Source organism: Anomalospiza imberbis, chromosome 5 (genome assembly GCF_031753505.1).
Source record: "Anomalospiza imberbis isolate Cuckoo-Finch-1a 21T00152 chromosome 5, ASM3175350v1, whole genome shotgun sequence".
NCBI lineage: Eukaryota > Metazoa > Chordata > Aves > Passeriformes > Viduidae > Anomalospiza > Anomalospiza imberbis.
Genome location: NC_089685.1, coordinates 28,096,864 through 28,122,617, shown reverse-complemented (window position 1 = coordinate 28,122,617; position 25,754 = coordinate 28,096,864). Strand labels below are relative to the sequence as shown.

At 37.3% G+C, this 25,754-nt stretch overlaps 1 protein-coding gene and 1 long non-coding RNA gene across 5 annotated transcripts in view; one reads left to right on the top strand and one right to left on the bottom strand.

Moving 5' to 3' along the window:
- PDZRN4 (PDZ domain containing ring finger 4) overlaps positions 1-25,754 on the bottom strand; it is a 234,099-nt gene that overhangs the window by 147,736 nt on the left and 60,609 nt on the right. The gene's annotated exons all lie outside the window — the stretch shown is intronic.
- On the top strand, positions 4,555-10,492 carry LOC137474973 (uncharacterized). The gene is made up of 2 exons (XR_010999597.1): positions 4,555-4,680; positions 10,286-10,492. It is a non-coding gene; the product is annotated as an uncharacterized lncRNA (long non-coding RNA).

Below are 25,754 nucleotides of genomic sequence, written 5' to 3'. Positions count from 1 at the left end.
CTGGGGAAGAGGAAGGAGAATCTATATGCATTTAACATGCACAAGACTGATGAAACTTCAGTTCCTACACAGAAAGCTCAATTCAGAATCATGTTAAACTATCCAGGCTATGCATATTATTTGAAACACCTTTTAAATTAAGAGTGAAATGATGATGTTTTGCATACAATGTTTCAGATTGTTCATACTTGCCAACCAGTCAGTTTGAGAGAAAAATTTGTAGGTACACTGTTATTCCCACACTTCACATCAACAAGAAGGATGCCAAAAGAAGAGGCAAAAAGAAGCCTTGATCTTAGCCAAAAAATCTGGTTCCATATATAGAAGAGAATTTTCTGTTATAAGGCTTTCTAGGAATACTGCAAATTACTTCCCTGAATTACTGACCTTGATCTTCCAGCCTAGCCTGAGCCCTGTCCTCATCCAGGTGTTCCATCAAAATGAAATATGAGTGACAGAGAAAACATACAGCTGGTGTTGTGCAAAGAAAATGTGGAGTTAGGAAGGTGTTGCTGTGCAAGAAAAGTCTCCAAAAAAGTCCAAAGTGTGCTCTTCCAGGCTTATACAAGTGAAATTAGAACTATAAGCCTAGCAAAGATCTGATAGTTGACTTTGATTCTTAGTTCTGACAAATAAGAAGCAACCTCTGTATATTTTTACCTTACAGAAAATGATGGTAGCAGGAGGAATTACCTTTAGTCTGGAGACTTAGAGTGCCTGCACTACGACCTGTCCCATTAAGCTGATAAAACAAACCAACACAGGAAGCTGGTATGCAATGGCACTGATGCACGCAAAAAGACAAGACAGATGGAAAGAGAAGTGTGAAGTTTGCAGTCATAAGAGCTGCACTGTTTTGCAATCATGATGTTCAGCTATGTGGAAACACAGTTTGGCAGTGTCATCACCTAGAAGACTGTAGCTCCCCATATCACTGAAAGGAAGGAAGAGAAAGAAAAATTATGCTCCTGCTTTCCCCCTAGAGGGTGGAAAAAAAGTTGAAATGAGAAATTCTTAAATAGTTTTATTTTTTGTTAACATGATAGTTAGAGACCATCTACAGACCCATTTTTCCATGAACTTTTGAATATGTCTGATTTTGTTTACAAAAACCCTCTTACCATCTCAGTTTCTAGTTTTAAGCCTTATTTGGAGATCTAAAAATGGAATGGAATTCTTTGGGTCCCTGTATTGAATCTGAGAATTAATTATCTCTTGCCTCAATAAATTAGAAGCTATTTTTGCTTTTAAGAAGAGAACATAACTCAAATGTGTTTTGTCTACCTCAGAGTGAGCTCATGCTTTCTGAAGTTGCGGGTCACAGGCAGCACTGCAGAAGATGGCATCTATTTATTGATGAACCACCTGATTGATCTGGTTTAAATTTTAGAAGAGATTTAGCCTTCTTCTGGAGAAAAAAATGTCTTTTATTTTTCCTTTAGACACATTGTCAGTGAACTTTTAGCATAGTTAGCTGCCATAAATAAAAGTGAAAAATCATCATACCTGAACTTGGAAATAAATATTGGTTATAAACTATCCTATGGACCTGATTTGATTGTTAGTTAAATCAAGTAATTACTTACTTGACCTCATCTTCTCAGATGATGTGCTAATCCTATTCTCATAAATTATTAGCATACCTAGTAGGTTAACTCATATATTACTTAAGAAAGAAAAACAGAGCTGAAGGATTTTTTTCTATTTTTCCCTTTTAAAATATCACTAAAATCTTTCTTTTATATCTACATATTTATTCGTGTTAAGCTCTGGTAATATGTGTAATAAATAAGTGAAAGGCCTAAGAGTGTCTTCCAAATCTAAGAAGTCAGACATTTCTTTCTTATTAGACTCTCTCTCCAGATACACAGAATTTTACCAAACTGTTTTTTGCATCAAAACTTCCCAAAATGGTTGTCTGTTTCTGCTTCAAAATCTACTGTTGTTACTGAGAAGATGCATTTTTGAATGTAACACAATCATCATAAACAGTGCTCAGATTCACTATTAGACTCGCTCCAAATCACTCTGTTAAACACATATATATAGCTTTTAATTCTTTTGCTACTGTTCAGTAGAAAACTTGATAGGTTTTATAAAAAAAGATATCAGACAACTACAGACTTGAAACAAATATCAAGATGTTACCACTATATGCTCAGAGAAATAGATATATTTCTGCGACAGTGCACAGCACAGACACCTGTACACTGGTATGAGCATCATAGATTCTTGGGAATGCAGATACAGACTTTCAGTTTCAAATTGGAGGCTTGTTCCTAGTAAGCTTTAAATTTTACTGAAACACAGAATACGGAACAACTAAACAGAGCAGCATGCTTTCCTCTAAAAAGAGATGAAGCTCAAAGCTAGGATTATTCAAATCATATTATTTATAAGAGTTCCTATTTAGATTTTCTTCTATGCTAGTCTAGAAAAAATGCTTTTAAATTTGAGTCAGCAAATCCTAACCTGTGAAATACAGTTCTCTAGAAAACAAAAGAAAACAGTTTTTTTTGAGTGCTGAAAGGATGCATCTGAGCAAGTAACTCAAATAGCACTGGGCTACTCTGGACAGAGTAGCCACAACTCAAACTTCTCAAAAGCATTCTTAGAGATGTATGTGCTGTTGTTATGCAAATGCTTCTTCAGAGATTTGGCTAGCATAAAGACATTACTCTTAGGCACCAAGCCCTTTATTGCCCCTCAATGTGTCCATTCCTCTTCTTTTTTCCTTTTTCATACCAAATTAAATGCAGATACTATCACTGCCATATCTAGGCTGGGTAAGATGGACCATAAGGAGCGCTAGAAGACACTGTGTATGCAAAAGCTTGGTTTTATCTCTAAAAATCCGTTCTATGCTTCCTCATAAGAGAAAGTTGTCCCCATTCTAGCATTATGCTTTGTATTCAAAGCTATGCCCATTACAACCACAAAATTCTATTTGAACGATTTCAGCTAAAGGTACAGACTGGAAAAGCTCTTGATTTTCTCAGCTGTCCACTGTTTTCTAATTATGCATCATAGTTTTGCTTGACACTAGCATAGGAGGTGAAAATATAGAGGTGATCTGTTGAACATTTTGCATTTCATTAAACTTGGCCACCAAGATGCTTTTCGCCTATAGAAAATGACTTTCTGTTTTTCTCTCTGCACAAAGAAACTTGCTCATCCCTTTCGCTCAGGCACTGGACTTACCGAGACATGAAGAACCCAAGAATTCAGAATCCCTTGCTGGGGGAGGCTTCAATAGGCATTGTGTAGTAGTTCACTTACTCTGTTCCAGACCTGGCAGAGCAGCCAGATTGGAAATGGGTATAGAATTGAGATATCTTGTGATCTCTTAAATGAAAACAAAGTGTTAGACCTGAAATCAGTCAGTTCAATTCAATTACTCTAACAAACATAATGCATATGTTTATATATTTTTCCTTACGTTGGTTCTTAGAATTGAACCTCAAAAGATATTTGCTCTTATTTAAACTCCTGAAGGAAAAAAGCATATGCTAATCTTCCTTGGCAAATTTCCACATTTTGTCCCTTATTTTTTCTTATTCATACCCAATTAAATGTGGATACTATCATTGCTATATCTAGCATAACTTATTTCTTTATCCTGACCAAAAAGCTGTTGTGAAGGATTAGAAGAATACTACACCACCAAATCATGCACTTCTGCTTCAAAAATAGAAATGTAGACAGTGTTGAGTTTTGCAGATGTAAGAGACAGAAGCTCTGCCCAAGCCATATCTCTACCCTTGTATATATTATGACATCATAATGGCTCCATCAGCCATAATAAAAAATGAATTCCCTTGACATATATTACCCGTAAGTGCAGCGTAGTAAATAAATGATTCATGCAAGTTCAATTACAAGGGTATGATGTCTATAAATGCTAAGTACCTGCAAGATAGCAACAGTAAAGGAAATGAACCCATGCAGTGTTAAAAATGCCTTTCAGCTAAGATTTCTGACCATACCTTTCATCTCTTTTTACGTGATTTTGCATGTCTTTTACTAAGCACACTCATGGTAACAATCCACTAGAAGGTTACATACAGAGTAGTGTTTCTATCCTTACTATGACTAAATCTAAAAATAGAACTAGGTTGCTCTTTTGCTTCAGAGGCAGTAAAGAAATCTTTTTAAGAACTGAAACTCTCATTGAACTTAAGACTCCACCTCCGTTTCCTCTAGGTTAAATTACTAAGCCTTTAAAATGAAAAACCTCTACCCATGATGATTTACATACATGCAGTCTAAACACAGTATAGTTTATGTTCATGTGTTTTGTTTCCTAAATATATGTAAGATGACATTACAAATACAGTTTCCTATTTTTTACAACTATTTATAAGAAACAATGGCTCAGGGAGTATGTGATCTACTCTAAATAATGTATAGTTGATAATTCTTGGCAAATGCATTTCTAAATCTATATACAAGATAACCATTCATGGTAGGAATTTTTGAATATAATTAGCAAAAACTAATTCTGAATGGATTTGGAGTAACGTTGTCATTGTTTTACACAGTGTTACCCATTGTGTTACCCATTCACCCACAAATTAAATAAGGGCTGTCACAAGGACTTCCTAAATTTATTTCCCACCTCTGCTAGGAGACAGCACTAGATGGGTTAAAGAGGTCTTCCAGGAGAACAGAGTATCATTGGTAAGTCATTGCCACATCTGGTCTTATCCCAGTGTTAAAAAGTGGAGCAAAGAACATAGCACATAGTTTAAATAGACCCTCCACAAGTGTATATTTTCATAATTAGTAGCGACTTGGATATTTTGGGTAGTGACTTAAATAAGAAATTAAGCGTGAACTTTTGTTAAACTCTCAATTTTCACAATTTCCCACAAAACAGGTTCCAGAGATAAAATAAAACCCCCAGGCTGGCCTTCTCCAACTCATTTACTATTCTTTTCATACACCTGGATTTTAATTCATGCAAAATTCCTCAAAACACTCATCCAATGCAGCCACATGACTTTTTGAGATTTTTTTGATGGGTGAGGGTGAATTTGTATTTTTTAGGGTTCCACTTTACAATAAACAGCATATTTTAATATCCTCTATGTTACTGTGTTTAGTTGCATTTTCAATACAATTAGAAAAACAACAATAAATTGGGAAATTTCCTGTCTTCTGGATAGGGCATTGGAGCATCCAAATTTGATTGCAAGAGTTTTACTTTTGCAATCAAGTCTACTTTTAGCAACTGAGTCTTGAAATGTCTTTCACCCAACCCAAAGGGCAGATGCCTGCAGGGTGGATCAAAACATCATAATGCAAGAAATGAGAAATGCAAATGTCAGTTTGCTTATTTCACTGTTATGGCCATGAAAGTAGAAAAAATAACTGTCTAGCACAGGAATCTCTCGTTGTGATAAAATAAATGTGTGAGAACAAGGACAGATAGAGTTCAAAATTACACTGTACAAGGGAATAATACACATATTTACATTCAAAGTATTTGAGTCCACAAGGTCAGGGACCGACATTCGGAGGCCATTTTTATCACAAGTAATATCATGGAAAAATACCTCTTCGAGGTTTGATGCTTATTTGATATCAAAACAGTGTGAGACAGCTGCTGAACATGAACAGAAAGTTGCAGTACATTTTATTCACTTTTTAAACATATGGCTGTAAACTATTAGAACTTACAGTATCTGCCACAAAAAAAAATCTTAGACCAACAAATCTTTGAGTCTTTTTAAGTGGAAGTAACTAAACCTGTTGTCTAAGACTAAAACACTTGAGTATGCAATTCCCCTATACATTACCAAAATTTGCTGGGAGAGATTATTCATAAAATATCAATGCATCATTATTTATTATTGAATTTAAAAATAACACCATCCCCTTCAACTCCTCTTTTCACACATGCACAGCTTGATTCTAAGGAAAGATGCAAATAAAATAAAGAGGAGGCAAATGATTTGAACTTCTTATTTTACAGCAGCCAAATGGCCTGAACTGCAGGGCAGTGAAGTGTTTATATAGAAGAAACATGCATCAGGGCTTCTGCCACATTTTATGAAGTAGTAATAACAATATTGTCTGACATGTATATTTCTCCTCAACCCTTAAATAGATTTAAAGGATGATCCTTATATTCACATCCCTTGAAAATTCTACCATACTGCAGCATTTATCTTTATTAATTCCTTCAGCAGTTTTTAATTTCACATTTTTACTTTCTTTTTAAAGCAATTAACATCGCTGTAGAGCTGTATTAAAAATAGATATACACTATTAACTTAGACCACAAATATAAACAGAAGCTAACACTAACAATTCTACACACTGATTTTTATTCTTCTTTTTTTTTAATTATGCAAAATATGTAGCAAATTTTACATGGGCTTTACTTCTAGTTTAGTACTGTGATTAATTTGGTATTTATCTAAGAATATGAGGCCCCTAAATATCCTTTCAGGGACAGCTGGAAGAATCACACTACTGGCTTTTATTAAATCAGTGTTCTCTTTGCAAGTTCCAGTATATGCCATAAGATACACAGACAGTTTAGAAAGGCAGAAACTCAGATGCTGTCCACTCAAAAAAGCACCTTAACTACCCACACTCATGTTCTTCAAAAGTCTGTGCTTGGAATGGGAAGCAGCTCAGGATTCAGAAGTACCTTGGATTCTTGAGGCACTTCTCGAAAGAAAACACGTATCTGGTATCAACCCCACACCCTCAACTTCACAGTGTGCTGCAGCTGTACCTCCTGGAACTTTTATCTCTTAGGGATACAGCAGCAGGGCTACGGGAAGGTTATGTGTAGTCAGAGAACAAAAGGCAGAGCTGTTCATACATGTCTTTGTCTTGATCAAGATGCACTAAGACAGTTCCAGACTGAGTCTGCACTACCAGTTGTGGCAAAACTGCAGTTCTGAATCCAAAATCTGAGTTACAGTTCTGCTTCTAATGTCCACACTAAATGCTACAGAAACATGGGAAAACAGGTCAATCTCCAAACAAACTGTTCCCATAACCCACTCTAGGAATAACCATAATTTCTAAAAAGGCAAATACAGCTTCCTGTTCACTCAAACTCAAACAACACCAAGCACTTACTGCTGTAATGGAGAAGGAACCTGCCTCAGCAATTCTGCTGTTAGAGGATGTGTCTCCTGAGTCTCCCTAAAAAGGTCAATGAGAAGGATAAACTTAGCTCCTGTAACACATCTTTTGGAGGACATGATCTCCATCTCATTGTGGAGAGAATATACAATGTTCAACCTCACTTGGTGAATACCCATTGTAAATATGCAATATAAATAGATATTAATGTAGCTTGAACAGACCATTAAGTGAGTAGGCTTCAAGTATCTTAGCAGACCAAGGCCACAGAAACCCTCACTTCTTTGATCCACATGTTCCCTAAGGAATCTCTGCTAGCAAGTCTTAGATTCTTGCAGATGAGTGCATATAACCAAATAAAAAACTAACAATATTTTAAGATGTTCTATTAACTGGAATAGCAAATATTCTAAATAATATCCCTCTAAGATTTTTCTTTCTCAATTCTTTTGACTTCTGATTATTCTTCCTCACACTTGGCTAGCTCTTTCAGTCTACATTGTACTTTTTTTAGATTAAATTAAGGTTAGTAAAAGTAGGACTAACAGATTTACCAGGTTTTTCTGTTGCCTTTAGATTCAATGATCACGAAAGAATACTTCAAAATTTCTATTAAAAACTTATGAAGTTAAGACTTACCAGACAGGTTTGAAATCCAAGTTTCCAAACAGCAAATGTCTGGTAATATTTAGACCAGAAATACTTCAGGGGAAATAAAACTGCTCTAGATTGCATTTTTCACATGTTGGCATCAGTGTTCAGGTTGCCCAACGATTCAACTAATCTTTTTAATGATACCTTGCAACAGGCAATTGTAAAGGTGATCCCGCTGTTGCAGTAATGGACAATCTGACTCCTGTTTGATATGGTGGCTATTTTCTGAACCATCATTATATCTGTAAGGGTATCAGTTTTGAAACTAGCAGTTTATTGCTACAGATAACCTGCTTCAAATGTGATAGATATCATTCTCTCATGCCCATCAGATTTGCATCTCTATTTTCTTCTTATCCATTTTTCTTTTGCATCTCGAAGCAACCTTGTGCATTTAGTGCTATTCAGTATGGCAGAGCCTCACATTAAAGCATCAGTATTGTAAGTGTGGATTTGCCATACAGTTCCATCTTTGAATAAAATATGCCAGTATTTTACTAAAATAAGTTCCACCACTGGAAATAAACACCAAGAGAAATACTTTTCCATGCAGCATTCCTTTTATTTTCCAGAGCCCTGCTTAAGAAAGACCTGCAATTGACTGATTACTTAGCAACCTCACCGAGTCTGATAGACTCACGCTGTGATAATGGAACTATCAATGCAGTTATAATGTACTTACACTCTGTAGATAGCTGTTTCAAATGGAGCAACATTCCCTTCCAGCCCAATGCTTCTCTGCAAGGCTGGAAGGCCTGGTAAAGATTGAATAGATACCCTTAAAAAGAGCAAGTTAATACAAGGTTTCACTGACCACTGGTCCTCCGTGCTGCACCAAATGTTGCTGATGCCAAATTTTTTTTCCATTCTATTTTCTCATTTAACATCAAGTTTTAAACTGATTTTCTGTGGAGAAGAGCAAAATAATAAACATCTTTAATGTATTTTCCTACTATATATTACCTCGCAGTAAAAATATCAACATAACCAATGATTAGCAAGTGCCCATGTTCCATGCTATTAGCATGTAATACAACCCAAGTTTTTTAATGAGCTATTTCACAAAGCAGACCAGACAGTCTACATCATGAGGATATAATTCACACCAAAAAGGTACTTATTTAGTTGTAAAATGTGACAAAAGGGCAGCATTTACAAAAGTGTATGAACAGCAGTCAAATCTAAGACCCAACTTCACTGTCTATATCTGAAACACATTACAAAAAATCCACCCCAGAAAACAAAACCAAACCAACCAACACAACAAAAAAAAACCCCACATAAGCACATGCCCTCAAAATGCCAAATACAACTAAATCCAACTAAGAAAACCCCAGACCCACATTTATTTTATTGTAAAGAGCATGGATGGCTCAGCTCAGATCCAAAAAATGACTCCATCCCCCAAATAGTGGCTTCATTCACCATGCCTCCTGGGACCAAGCCCTACTTCATGAATGAGATGGTCTGAGAAAATGTTAATTGACATAGGCCAAAGTTGTGCCCTGTAACAGTACATGTAGTGAAGTTATATGTAGTATTCAAAAAATGAATGTCACAAGGCTCAGGCTATATAATACATTCACTAATACAATCACAGTGGGGCCTACAGAAATCTTACCTAGTTTTAAAGTTCTTTGACATATAAAGAAATGAACAGGCATCACAGATGTACTACCTGCCTCTCAGTACCAGCATGTCATTAGACACCTGTGCTAAACACCTCCATTCCTCCAGTGTAACCTTTATCATTTAGATAGCTAAACATACTCATCTAGACTTCACAGGTAGTCTCTGGGGACACACACGCATCTCTGGAGATCCTTTTGTTTTTACCTCAACTACAGTGCTCTGGCAGAGATGGCTGTTGCCTTAGAGACTTTACACAGAGCCTGGTTTAAACACATTTCAAAATTATAATGCCTCAATTTGGCTTATGAAGCTATGCAAAAGGAATCATGCCTCAATAGAACCTAAACTTGTTTGAAAGCTTGATTTATAGTCAATTTTAGTTTTATCACAGTAGCAATTCACAGTGCATCTGAGTCAAACATCTTCAGTGGGCTAAAATACAACTTTTTTTAGATACACCCCACATGCCACCTTCAAAGCAGCAGATTATTGGGACAAAAGGGGGAAAAAATCAACATAGCTGTACAGACTTTGCATTATCAGGGGGAAAAAAAGTCAAATAATGTTAGTAGGTCAGATGTTCTCAGGTTGGCCAGGCCTGGTGGTGGCCATTGTACAGTATACAATGAACTGACTGAAGTTCATTGAGAATTTAGAGAGAGTGAAGAATTTGGAGACAAGAGATCAAGCACAGCACCTGTTGTTAAAAGTGGAAAAAGCATTCGGAAATGAGTGAAAAGCAATCCTCTAATTTCAATAACTGGAAAGACAGTAAAACAAATTATTAAACAATCAATTTTTAAAGATCTTAAGGATAATGTGATAAGGAACAGACAATTCGGGTTTTCCAAGAAGAAATCAGTCTGGCCAATCTCATTTCCTTCTCTGACAGACCAACTGCTGTAGTGGATAAGGAACAGGCAGTAGCTGTGATATAGCCTGACCACTAAAGCTGCTGATGCTGTCACACGTGACATTCCCAGAAGCAGAAGAGAGAAATACGGTCAAGATTGAATTGCACTCAATTTAAAGGATTTATCAGCTCTTCTCCATCAAGCTGAGAAAAGGTGTAAAGAACATCTGCAATGACTTGTCTCAGGTCCTGGAAAACCTGCCATTTTTATGAATGGCTTAGATGAAAATAGTTTGTATGTGTATAAGCCCTGGAGATGTTACTGTTGACAAAATTTTTGAAATTTTAAGAACAACTTTATAAAATCAGGACTGGACAATGCACATGAACATAAATATATTGGGAACAACTGACTAGAAACCAACAGGACAAAAAGTCTGGGGTGATAGCATTTTACCAGGAGAACAAGAGAGACAATAATAGCCTTCCAGTATGGGAAATTGTTACAGCCAGGTAACCATTAATTTTTTTCTGTGTTCACTGAGAATAGAGCAAGTTGCAATCATCCTAATCTGCTCTGTGAGAATGGACTAGGGAAAAAAAAACCAAAAAAATAACCCACAAAAAACCACAAAACCACAAACCCACACCTATAATACAACTCTTTTCTGTGATTTTCAGTCAAATGAGATTGGGAAAATATCAAAATATCAACACAGGAGGTTTTCCAGATTCTTTAGTATCTGTTAAGGATGGTCATGAGTCTCATCCTCATAGAGCCATAGAATAGAGACTTGAATGAGAAAAAATCTTGAGGTTTCTTCCCAGATTTCATATCCTAATGTCTTGCAAAAGTAAGAACTGTCATTTATCTATGGTTGTGCTTTGACTAGGCTTTCATTTACATTGGGTATGAATCATAATCATCCTCCTTATTTATTTCTCTTTCCCTCCACAAGCCAGTAAAAACCAATCAAGATAACAGAAGCTCCATTTATATGTGCATCAAAATTCTTCAAATTATTGCTAATTCACAGTATTCCATTTTAGCTGCAGAGGTTTACTGTTTAAGCACAAGAGAACACCAGAAACCACAGTGGTAATTTGTTAAACTGGCTGGAAGATAGTGAGTTGTGGGTTTGCATTAAGAGGTGATGAATAGACTTGACTGCAGAATCAAAGAAAATACACAAAAATCCTTCAACAGAGAATATGTACAAAGTCAGCAAGGAAATTAAATGAAGCTTGCAGCATTTCTCTGCTCACCATACGCTTAGAAAAAGGCTTTCATTTTATGGGTATCAGATTGAAGCTTCTAGAAGGATGTCTTCCGTAAAATTTATGTGAAGGCTTATAGCATAACATTCATGTGTTGCACTGTGGGGTTTTTTTTCAGATGACAATATCTATGTTAGCTTCTTGCATTCAGATAATAAAAATGTTGAATGTAGAACATTAGGGTGTTTATCTGTTCTGTGATGGATAAAACTATACTCTGAACAAACAGTTTGAGAGACTGACCTTGCACTAGCCACATGTGACGAGCTGCTCACCTGTCAGAAGAATATTCTTCTTTACAGGGAAGCGGGGAGACGGCTTTTTCCTGTCAGGGTAGTTTTACAATGGAATATTAATACATACTGAAAAACAAGGAACTGAGGGAAAGGACTTCATACATTTATGACAGCTGCCACAATATCCCACTATTTTCTGACTTAGTTGAAATTGGACAATAAATCAATAAACCTCTAGTTGATTGTTACCTTCAGTGAAATATGATGCAACATAATTTAGAAGGTGATTTTAAGGAGTAATTCTCTGGAGATTTTATGATACACATTTGAGTTTTATTTTCTTCTTCCCCATGAAAAATGCTTTAAATCCATGTGTAAAATTGAAAAAGTTTTTATCCAACTAACCTGCTTTTGTCCCTTTCTTACCCTGCTTATGTTTTCAATTATATCAATATTATTACAGGGCACTGTTTTCAGATTTGAAGTCATACTGACTTTTGCTGGAGAGATTATAGCACAGAGAGTACTGCTGTTCATACATGCATCTCAACTAGGTCCTGCCTTCAACATGCTTTTTATGAGCACATCTCTGCACCCACATGCTTCACCCATCAAAGCACACACTGTATTCTGAAATTGAGCTCATAGCAAAAAATTCCTGACTTCCTTTCTTACCAAAGTAAAGAAAATAAATTGTGTTTTAAAAGTGAAGTTCATTCTATTTCAATGTTTCAAGTGGTTTTGTCACACAATTTCATGGGCTGGCTGCTGGAAAACCAATCAGGTTAACAGTTTAAACACAAGTACTCAAGTGACCCTATGCAGTTCTGCTACATATGTTAGTCTCATCATCTCCTTCAGTGATATAAGCAAATAGGCAAATTTTGGATTTATATTTTAAATACATCCCATAGTATTTCAAAATTACATTCCAGGGTCCCTATCAAATAATATTATCTTCATAAAGAATAAAATGCAACTTAAAAATGAGAATCTAAGTTCATGTGCTTAAAATCCAGCTGTGTCCTCTGCCATACTCATATATACCCTTAAGTATTTGCATTTACCATGTAATGCCATCTTCACTTTCTTTATTTTTTGGTTAAACTTTGCATATGAATTGGCCTGATCCATCATATCATACTTGATAATACCTCCAAAAGATAAACTGGATCTATTAAAGATCTATGACGTCACTTTGTCTATAGTTATAGTCAACAAGAGATGACCTTTTAGTCCCATATATTCCTAAGAGTATAATTAGACTTACTTTGCAATCTCTAGATTGACTTAAGTACTTAGCAGGGTATTAGCAAGAGTTGAACTCAATTCAAGCTTCGGTTGCTTTAATTAATATAGAGTTTGAAAGCTTTCATTTGATGTGATAGTATGGAGAGAGAAGAAGTCGAGACCTGGCAACACTCAGCTGTCTGCTGTCTTAGTAGAGAATATAGTAAAAGAGTGGCAAACAACATTAATTATATAGAAAACAAACTGTGATTAAGAAATGAAGGGTTTCCTGCAAGTGCACTGACAGGTGTGATGCTGTTAATTCATTAACTGTAAGATACGAAGGAATAATTATACATGTAATTTTGATCATTCTCTGCAATGCATCATAGCTTTATAATATTTGAAAATCCCACATAATAAGTACTACAGACAGATATACAGTCAAACCCTTAAAAAAGCAAACCTTTAAGAAGTGCAAATTTTCCATTAAGCCACAAATCTGAATTTAGAGTAATACATAGCCACATTCCAGAGAAAAGGTGACTGACAATTCCATGGACAGGAGGAATTCTGAATTTCAGATTAAATTCAGTGAGCACACTGCATCAGCAAGTGAAGTGACACACAAAACAATGTCAAACAAGCTGATAATCTTCAAAAGGCTGATGTGATCCTGAGATAATTTGCTTCACATACCCAGTATCACTGGCCACCTTTGCTCTAGGTTACCAGATAGAATTTACAGAATAAAGATGCGGGTCAATCCACAAGGTCAGATTTACTTTGTGAAAAAATTCTCAGGAGAAGATAATTGCACTTTTCTTCTGCATTCTCTTCACACTTTAACCATCCCGATTGCTTTAATGTTTTATAAAGAAATCGTAAGAAGGTATTAATATTCTTATATATGTAATGTAATGCCAATTTAACCAAGAGGTATGACTTAACTGACTGTGAAGTTTTAAAACAGTTCAGCTAAACAAGGACAAAATTTGGAGGTTGCTCACATTTTGATTTAAACTACACTAATATACAGTAATTTATACACCACAGTGGTTTTAGTGCTGTGACAGTTTTAATATTAAAAAGGAACTGGTGTTAGCACAAATATAATTTTAAAGAAGTGAGGAAAGAACTAAAGAAGAGAAACTGCACTGTCTTTCATTATACACCTCATAGCATGTATTGGGTTTGCATGGTCAGATTTTGGAGCAGGGCCTTCTGAGAGATGGCTTCTGTGAAGCTTCTGTAAACTTCCTCTATGTCCAGCAGAGCCAGTGCCAGGAGGCTCCAAGACAGACCTGCCACTGGCCAAGGCTGAGCCAATCAGCAATGGCACTAGTACCTCTGGGAGAACAGATTTAAGAAAGAAAAAAATTATTGCATAGAAGTAATTTTGACCAGAGAAGAGAGGAGTGAGAGTAAGTGAGAGGAACAATTATTCAGAGACCAAGGTCAGAGGAGAAGGAGGGGAAGGAGGCGCCAGAGCTGAGATTCCCTTGCAGCCCATGGTGCTGACCATGGTGAGGTAGCTGCTCCCCTGCAGCCATGGAGATCCACAGGAGATCCACCTGCAGTCAGTGGAGACCACACCAGAGCAGGTGGGTGCCTGAAGGCTGACCTGCGGGAAGCCTGCACTGGAGCAGGCTCCTGGCAGGACCTGTGGCTCCATGGAGAGAGAAGCCCACGCTGGAGCAGGTTTAGGACTTGTGACCCACGCTGGAGTGGGCTGCTCCTGAAGGACCAACCCTGTGGAAAGGGACCCACATTGGAACAGTTCATGATGAACTGTAGCCTGTGGGAGAGACTCATGCTGGACAAGTCCATAGAGGACTGTCTCCTGTGGGAGGGATCCCATGCTGGAGCAGGGCAAGGTTTCTTTTCCCTGAGGTGGAAGCAGCAGCAGAAAAAAACATGTCATAACTGACTATAACCCCCGTTCCCTGTCTCTCTGCTCCACTGGGTGGGAGGAGGTAGAGCCTGGGAAAGCAGAAGATGTGATGGGAATGTGCTTTTAAGGTTTATTTTACTTCTCATTATCCTGCTCTGATTTTGATTGGTAATAAATTCAGTTAATTTCCCCAAGTCAAGTGTGTTTCTGTGACAGTAATAAGTGAGTGATGACTCCTTGTCTTTATCTCAACTCATCAGCCTTTCATTGTATTTTCTTTTCCCTGCCCAGCTGCACAAGGGAGTGATAGAGCTGCTTTTGGGGGTACATAGCATCCAGCCATGGTCAAACTATAACAAGCAGTCAGTAAGTCGCAAACTTTTCACGGAAACAGTAGCAACTCTCCTTTAGTTGTGAAATATTTGGTGCAAAGAAATTTGCATAGTGCACCCTGAAAATATCCATTCTAGCCAAGCAGCCCCACATACAAGTAAAAATAAAAGTGTTAATTTTATCTGCTTAACATCAGCATCAGTGAAACTGCAAGTATAAGCTGAAGGCACGTTATCATGTAATGATTTCTCAATGAACCCAGGGACCAGTTTTCAAATTAAACATGAGCAGACGGAAAGGCAAACTACTCCAAATATGAAGTAAAATGTTCCAGTTTAGGAAGGTTTTCCCCACACACAAGTTCTTACCTGTTTAAATAAACAGGTTCAGTTAAATCACTGTAAATCCATGTTCAGCATCCTGTGTTTTATCTCTCACTGTGAGTATGATGCCTTTTGGATCTTAGGAGAAAAGGGGTATTATTTGGTCAGTAGTTTTTGACTACTGGAAATACTTTCTGATATCAGGTATGAGCTCAGGGGGACTTCTAATAGGTTCTGAACTTTTTTTTTAATGACTTCCCCCCCACACCCTTCTATTTTTAATATGGGACCTGGCTAAATGAATCTTTCTAGGGGGTCATTTTCAAAGAAATCATAATGATCACTGAAAACCAGAAGTCTCTTGGTGCTTCCCCAAGGTAAAGAAATACTGCATCCTAATTATATACACCAGAAAGGGTGCATAATAGATTTTTATTTCAATTAAATGTTTTCTATATCTCCTATTCCAGTTAGAGAATCATTTTAATTCTAAAGGTTCACTAGCAACTGATTGCTGTTTTTGGAAATTGGTGAGACAAGTCATAATTCATCCATCTGCCTGGCAAAGATACTATCTATATGAGGCATAATTACCCAGGAAAGGTATTATTCCATCCAAATGTATGTATATGCAAAGGAAAATGTTCTTAAAGAGGTCAGTGGTAGGTCACAAAAAACAGGTCAACGATCAAACAAAGATACACATCCAGTCATTACATTTGCTAATATTATATCAACCCATTGTTCTACGCAGCTTCTCCACTCGGTACATCATTAGAAACCTATACCATCTCCTACATTGTGTATTCCTATCTGGAGACAGAAAACATAAATTATGCAAGATATCAATAAATAAGAGCTCCTAAATGGTCTTTAACAATAAAAACTGCTGACCTTATGCATGGCTGAGTTGCAAATCCAACAAAACAACAAACAGATAAATACTGCTAACAGCTATAGTTTAAAAATAAAAAAATAAAAATGCCAGAGACCATGACCTTTTAAACAATGCAGGTTTTTCATTCTTTACATTCCCAGAAATCATCTCAGTGGTTATTTGGTTTAGCCCTTTGGAGCTGAAACTTGGGTGTGTGAACCTTTTCCTCTCAAGATCTTTCAAGACAAAGAATGTGTCCCCATCTCTGCACAGAGAAGGTGGACACTTAATGCTCTGGCTACCGTGCAGAATTGAACCATTTGAAATGGTTGTGATGGACCAGGCTAAGCAGAAATGTCCATATTTTTCATGTGGGCATTGATAATAGATTCACCAATTAACAGCTCACTGTCCATGCTGAGCACTGTTAGAAGAGATTTTTTTTTTTGTTACAGAATTAAGTCTCTGACTTTGAACTCTTGCCTTTATGGGCACAATTTCAACACTTGCAGGCCTGGCAATACTGAAATGTTACAAGAGCTCAAATAAGCTCCTAATCAAAAGATGGTTTGGATAATAGGAAAACAGGGAAGTTTAAACATAAGAGCAAGTTGGACCCTTTCAGGAGCCTATGTCCACACTGGAACCAAGACCAAATAGGACCAAATTACTTAGAATCAATGTTCTTACACCTATAGTTAGCAACATGGTATAGCCTTTTTTTTTTCACATGAAAATATAAAAACATCTTAAGTGAAAAGGCTCTATATAGAACATTCCATTTCTCTAATATAAACAATAGTCAAATTATATGTTTTGATGGCTATAGGAAATTAAAATTAGTCTAATCTCTATTTGTTACACATCTTAAATGGAAAATTCTTTTTGTAACAGTGCTTTCTGCCATTCATTTTAAAATCCCCACACTGTGTAAAGAACAAAGACTTAATCCCTTGGGCACAGAGTTTTTAAACATACTTACACAGAAATTTAGGTCATAATACTCTGGCCTTTCTAGCCTAAGAAAAGTCTATTATCAAAATACAAAGTATACTTAAACAATGCTACTCCATTTTTAAGGGTCTCCCATTAAGAAAAGCTTTAAGAAACTCCTGTTACCCCCTACTTACACACAATTCTAGCTGTGACTGTTGGGTCATTGAGTTTTCACAAAGGCAGTGCTGTCTTTGTGAAAGTTTGGAGAACTCAGAGCAAGAGAATACAGAATAATCTGGAGCTAGGGAGAAAGAGGAAGAATATATCTGGCTGCAGAACTTAATCATAAAACTACAGGGCACGTTTTTTTGTGAAATGATACATTTATGACTCTTGAAATAATTCCAAAGACTTTAAAAATGGCTTTACCAAAAGAAATGGAAGTTTTAAACCCATGTATTTGAAAGAGGATTGGGGCAATTAATGATTCTTTACAGAAAACAGGAAGCAACATGTGAAAAATGAATTATGGCAGTGAACATATAAAGATACTGCAATTATTATGTCTTTTTCCAGAAAACTCCATCTGCACAGGAATCAAGAAAACCCAAAGCCAAAATTATCTTTAAATTATCTTTAATGGTTTCACCTGTAGGTCAACCCCAAATATATGTACTCCAGTTGTGTAGTGATTTAATTCACTTGCTTTCACAAATAAGCTGGATACATTAGCAAGAAAAGGAGACAGTAAACTGTTAGTTAACAGCAGAGCAAATGTAACCTTGTAAAAAACTATTTTTTTAATACTCAGAATTTGAACCCAAAATATTGTAACAAACAAGAATTTCAATGGGTCTGATTTTTCTCTACTATCAATGGCACCTAGAACAAACCTTTTGTGGGCTTTAAACTATCAATTGGCTTTCAGATGAAAGAAGCTGTATTGAAGTATTAGTAAACTTGCACATGAAAGAGGATAAACTTTTAAATACCTATTTGCAAATGCCACTGAAAGAATAGTCCCTAATAAAGTCTTGTATCTGTATAGGTAGTTTGGGGAACAGTGCACCAACTTGGTATATTAAAAGTTCAACTCTAATTATATATTGCTGTACAGAAACTTTCCCAAGATCCTGCTGAAGATTAGAAGTGTTTAGGGATAAGGAAATGTTTATTGTACTCACACAATACATCATTCCTCTCAGTCTAGTCCAGCACAAAGCAAGTGCTTATGAAAGAGCACTGTTGGGCATGCATTACATATCTTTATTTTGGCATGTGTGTTTTACATTTTCAGGTACTTTTTATCATGGAAATAATCATATCAGGTAAATTGTATGGAAAGCCTAAGGACAAAATTCCAAGGCAGAAAGAGGGTTAGTAGGTCATAAAACAAACAACTTTGACCAAAGGAAAATAAATAGCAGGAAGTTAGAAGTGGGCATTTGTCATTGCCACAGCCCAGATTTACATCGAAGCTGTGAAAGGTAAGTTGTGAGGCAGATTTTGTAGTGTTAAGATTCTCTATTCATCATTCTTGTTGTGCTCTGAAATTATTCTGAAATAATTTCCAATAGTCTCTATAGATAAAATAATTTCCATAAAATTACTCCAAAATGGAGTTTAAATACTAAACATTCACCAAGTTATAGCTGTGTGGAAAGGAAACTTCTTCTTTAACCCCAAATAGGAAGAAAGCTGTGAGGAGTGCTGTCACATCATGGTGCATAGGATGGGAAGCATGACCACCTCCAAAAATCCAGACATGACATCATCATCAAGGAATTATGTCATCATAGAGGAATGCAACTCAGCTACAGCACCACAGAGGAAAAAGAGCGGAGAATCCAGATTGGGTCTGGTAAGCAGGTACACCTAGCTGCTAGCAGAAACCTTCTTAATTAGCATCAAGAAGTTTAGGCTGTGCCTCTGAAATTTCTGCTAGCCTCTGAAAAAATCAAAATGATCCCTTGTTATTGTAAAGGCCTCTAACTCCTGTTCCATGCCCTTCCCAAGACAGGAAGCTGCTGATCCTGCTGAGCCTGCAGTAACTTTTTTTGCTAAGAATTGGTGGGTTTTATCATGGATCCTATGAAGAAAGCTCTGTGTGTGTGAACCTGCCTGCAACACTGAGCTGGAGACTACAGCAATCCCTGGTGTCATGGAGCTCAGCCCAAGTTCTGGCTCTGCACCTGCCTCAGTTCCCTGTCATTTATCATTAATCCTTACTGACTTTATGTACCTGCTCATGGACTTCTTTCTTCCTCACTTTGAGATAAACCTGTTCTCTTTCACCTTACAGCATCTAATCTAGCACCTTTTCTCCAGCCCCCTTCCTGACTGGTGCTTCTTTTTTCTCCCTTCACACGCATAGCATGAACAGAAACCTTTAGTAAGTAAAATTGTAGTTATTTCTCCCACTTACAACAGGACATGGAAGCTTTGTATGTATTTGGATTCCTTGCTTTGAACCCTCTCCCCTCAACTTTCAAACAGGCACTTTATTCACTTCATGATTCACTATTACACTCTTAAATTTGAGGAGGGGTTATTTCTTCTGCTTTCAGAGGAGCTTCTGTAAGCTAATGCACTAATACAGTTCCTGGAATAAAAAATCTCATCAGTGACAGCAAATACACTTGATGTCTTAGTAAGACATCAAACAGACCCTGGTTTTATTTGTGCTTATTGCTTCCTTCTCACACTTGTGAAGACTATGTATAGCAACTAGAGAATTTCTGGTCTGACAAAGAAAAGCTGAAATGCCCTATAGACACCAGGAAAAAACCAATGCATTCAAGTGCCAAACTCCTCAAGATCTGATTTGAAAATTCTAGGTGTTTATTCTCAATGACAGCTTTGCAAAGCACCTGTAAGAACAGGTCTGTCTGTGATAAAGCTGTTAGTGTGCGATAATGCTCTGCAGCCTCAGTTTTCAGTGTTAAAACTTATGTTACTGACTTCATTTCTGCAGCACAGCATTATTCTGTACAAAATGAATTCTGTACATTAGAACTCCAGAAACGTGCTTGAAGAGGACAAATGAGATCAAAGGACAGACTCTACATCACATTTTGTTGAAAGCACATTCAGCCATGAGATCAAATAGTCTATGTCAGATTCTACTGTAATTTCTAAAGCAACTTCTTTCAGGCAGGGATGAAGCAGTTCTTATACTTTGTGATGTGTTATGATAAAGTCAGCTTGATTTAAAAGATCAATTATTGTTTCACCAAAAGCCCACAGCCATAACCAAAGGCTTCACAATATGTTAGTGATATAGAAAGTATTAAAATTATCCCAAAAAGTAAAATTAGAAACTGTCAAGCAAAATACCGTGACCAAAATTTCTAAGGAAGTTAATGAATGCTTCAAAGCAGGCTCGGTGATCCTGTGATCATGCAGCGAACCAGCTGGTGTAGGCAGGATCTCAATATTGCCATCAGACACAGGGGCTCTGCCAACAAGCACCTTTGCACACTGGACTGTGCACACCAGACTTCCCTGCTACATGGAAGATACAGGGACATGGTCCCTACAGTTCTTTTAACCAACCCAAATACAGCTTGCTTGCATCATTTGCCAGATCCAGTTAACAAGGAAATTAATGTTTGTTTGGAATGAGGATAAATCAAAATGAAACAGAGGATTGTTCAGAGTTTAGAGGCTTCAGGGATATCTCCGCAAGAAGAGGAAAATTATGATTGATAGTTATTGACATAATCATTAAAATTTGCAATACGATTCAATTTTTCTGCACATCAGCTTCTCTTTATTTTCAGAGGAAGCTCCACACAGCAAAAAGCAACAAAGCTTGCTCTGCAAATTCTTCAGTTCCAGTATCAGACAAGACAGGCTACAACGTTTCATTGATTCTGTAAGAGTCTCCTCTGAAAATTACACCGACCACATAGAAACAAGAACTTCAGGCTAGGCATTTGACTCCTCAAATAAAATTGCAATACAGGACTGTGGTAACAGCCAGTGACTGTGGCAAAGGTGAGAAAAATACAGGAATCAGTACACACTACCAGAACTTAAAAGGGTGAAAGGCAAAGTAAGAGTTATAGCAAAAGTACTTCATTTTGTTTGCTTTTCTGTGAGACAAGGCATACTGCTGTTTGTTAAATACAGTAATGGAACTGCTTATTATTATTTAACTTCTTAGCAAGAGAAAGAATATTAGTCACAACACTGAGTAATTTGCAGAAGAATATTTTTAAAGATATTGTCATTCTTTTAAAATACACAATACTTTCTGTGAACAATTCCAGAGTAAAAAAGTCACTACATTATTTGAAGATGGAAGGTTTAGAGATCAGTTAGCATAAATGTGAGATTAATTACACCATTCAGAGCCCTGAAAGCACAGAATAATTATTCTGAATGGATGCAATTCAAGACCTACAAAATCTGCCAGGGAAAACTAGCTGAGGCAATGTAATTTCAGTAGACAGGCCAGAATACAGAATACAGAGAATACAGAGTGGTGTGTTCAATTGTACCAACCCACAGAAAATATACTGTTCTCCATGGAGTACAGAGCCAAGCTACTCCTGTGGACTCAGAGGCCACTGGCACCGAGGAGTACTCCAAGAACAGTGTTGTATCCTGGATCACAGAAACATCTGGAGTACCATGGGCAAGGCAAAAGGAGTCACAAAGTCTTCATGTAAACACAGGGAGCTTCCTGCTCCTCCCACCTTTCTACAGACAGCCAAAAGAACTGATGTTCTGTGCAGCCCATGCAGAAACTCTGTTTTCTCCACTGACAGCTGAGCAGTGATAGATTGTGTGTGGCACCATACAGAGAGCCAAACAAACAGCCAAGTCCCCCTGAAGTGTCACTGACCACCATGCAGGTACCAGGGGCCCCTGCCTCCCCAGCAGCACCCTAGGCATACAGCAGCAGCAAGGGGGGGTGGGGGTAAAAAACAGTTCTCTGGGCTTGATAACAAAATCTTCAAAACAAACTGTGCAATGGAGAATCACATTCCATGAAAGGACCCATGCAAGAATGAGGAAGAATGGAACAGGTAATTCTGGAAACCCAGCAGTGCCATTGCTGGAGCACACTGCTGTTTGCAGATGGAAGATCTCACTCCCTCTTGCTGACAACAGGAAAAGGGAAAGGAGGTTGTGGTCAGAGTGCCAATGGCAGATGCGAGTGTCTACAGCAGCCGGTGGGATGCTCCCTTGCAATGGCAACTTTATTTGAGGTGTCTCAAAATCCACATGTTACCAACCCCTTCACAAATATTGTAAAATATAGCCAGAAATACAGGACTGGTCTTCTAATCACTTGAGGTAATAAAGTCCATTAAAGCTTTGTAAATACAACAAAAATAATAGCCAGTAATTAATAAATGTTTATTCAAGTAGAAAGCATACAAAAATAGCAGAGATTACAATCACATGCCACATAATATTAAGCAGCTAAGTTTTTTTTAATAATACTTTGTAACATGCTATAGACACACTGTAGCATATTTTGTTCAGCTGATAAAACTTTTTAATAACATTTTGCTATATTTTCTGTTGTTACTTCTTGGCTAGAAAATGGAAGACTCCATAATTTTAAATCTAAATAATGAATTATGCAAATTATGAAAGCGTGGATTAGAAAGACTATCTTTCCTAAGAATACCACAGCACATAATGCTCTGAAAATTAAACTGAAATGGATGAACTCAAGATAACTCACACTTATGTAAACTACTAAGTTTACACAAGTAGTTTTTCCTCTAATCTTGCATAATCAGCCCAGGTCTGCTTCTACTACTCTGTGTTGCCATCCTCTGGGCTGTTTGCAGAAATGATCAGCTGATATGCATGCTAACATAGGGAAATGTAGCTTTTTACTATGAGTGCCTACAACAATGCTTAGGCATATAAAATGAAAATAAAATGGTAATTGACATTTACCCCCTCCAAAAGATGCCCAAGGAGCAGAGCAAGCTGTCAGTCAGCATTCTCACACACTCTTCAGAGAGACACAGAGACCACATTGCAAATTGAGACACAAAACATCAGAGAAGAGCTACAGTTCCAATTAGGACAAAATCAGCCACTCTGGGCAATAAAACAACGGGAGCCATCACAACATCGATACCTGAGAAATACTGCCACTTGTTATCTAACCGTATCGCTCACTCTAAACATTACCCAGGAGATTCAGAGCCAGCCTAAACACTTCAGAAACCATCCAGAGCCGTATGGCACTGCACTCCTTCATACCTCAGGAGTAAAAGTTAGCCAGAGCCTTCTGACAAACTAAAGTGATTTATTATCACATAGCAGAACTAATGTGTTCTGCTTTACAACTCTCCTGGTAGACTAGGAGAGATGTTGCATTTATTACCTACAGTACATAATGCCCACTGCAGATCTCTGTATTATTCATAAGGCTGGCTTTTTTCTGCCATCATAATGCTGATAAATTATAAAAAAATGCATATTTATTTCAATTTCTAACATATTTTGGTACACATATCAATCCATCACATTGCTGTAGAAGAAATAAGCATTATTGTTGACAGCTGTTGACATGTTCACCTCAACAGAGATGAAACAAAAGGGCTGCAAAGGTTGCTCCCACTCACAGCTACCTCTCCACTTCATTAATTTTTTGTGGTTTAATATTTAGAGAAGGCTAAGTAAAAATCAGTGCCACCAGAACTGAGGAGTGCTGAGGAACTGAACAATACAAAGGATAAAAAAACCCCATCAAAAGTGGAAAGGGGTATTCAATTTTTGCTTCAAAGGTAGATTTCTGCCAGCTCAGGGGCTCCAAAAAAATAAATTTAACTTCCCAGATCAAGATGAGTTTAATTTCTAATGAGGCTAATTCAGATGCTACTGAGTAATACAATTAGAGATGCAGGTGGGGCTAAAACAAGGGTTATTTTAGCTTCCCTGTCTGTCTGGCTTCCATTTCTTCCTCCTCAGCTGCAGGTAACATGAGCACATAGCACAGAGAGCATCCTCCACCATTGCTCATCACTCCTGATAATAAAACCATCTCACTAAAAATATTGTAAAATCTGAAAATACAACATATATTATAAAAATATTGTAAAACCTGAAAATACAATACTCAAATGCATTCAGTTACTTTCAAATGCATTGTCTATATTGATAGGTGTAAGTTGAAATATTTGCCTGTTATTAATTTTTTTACGTGAGTTTTGACCTCATGTTAGCACCATCCATTGATGTTAGTGCCTTGTACAGAATGTAGGTAACAGGGATAGATACTAGGGTACCATGAGACCTGTGAGATTTTTCTAAAACTATTGATTAATATCATAAGATGCAGAACAGACATGAGCATAATCATCTAAACTATTAACTTAAAAAATCCTAGTTTTTGTAAACACCAAAAACCCTGTAGCTCATAACCTATACCCTCTTTTGGAAGGCTTAAATCGTACTATTCCCTACCCTTTATAGTATTCTCTTTTGATTTCAACTTGAAATAACAACTATCAATACCATTGCAATTCAGTTCTCTGCTACTTCATTAAAATGCTACTAATATTCATTAAAATGTTGCTAATATTTGCTGAGTGATCACAGCACAAATGCAAGAGAAAGCGTATGACTTTAATCTGTGGCAGGCACATCTCATATGTCAGGCACCCTTTTATCTGCACACACACATTCTGTGTGAGAGGCCCATGCCTGACACACAGCCATGGCTTTTAGATCTACGAGACCATTAACATAATTGGCTCTGGAGTAGATAAAGGGTTGTTTGCATTAAATCCCAGCAGCAGGCTAAAATATCTAATACTCACCTTTTACACAACAGTCTTTCTAAAAAAAACAGGCTCTCTCCCTGAATGAAGAGGAATTTTCACCTTGAGCTCAGCCAGTTGTTTAAATCATTAAAGGGGAAATGGATTTCCTTCAACTAGCACTGCCTGCCCAGCGCTGGGCAAGGACACAGCCCTGCCACATGGTCTGACCTTCAGCTCTCTGAAAGTGTCAGCAGCATCTGGAGAACCAGGATCTCTTTGACCTCACAACCATCCTCTGCAACCTGGCACAGCCAAGGTGGCCCTGGCAAGTCTGTGACCACCCACCTGCACAGAGTACCCTTCCTCCACTGAAGGAACCTGGGCACCATCTGCTCCCAAAAGCCTCACCTCAACCTGGTACAAAGGTCTGTGACTCAGAATATTCCCAAGTAAGGTCACTCTTCATCAAAGTTTCACAGAAGCAACAAACAGGCTATGGCTACTCCATGGCCTTAAAGGCACCTGCTCAAATTGGAAGTATACTACATTAGATCAGTGTCAAAACTGTATTAAACATTGTGTCAAAAGCATAAATGCACAGAAGGCAGCCTGGGCTGCACCCAGTATGTGGCTGGATGAGATAAACTGGGATATCCTGC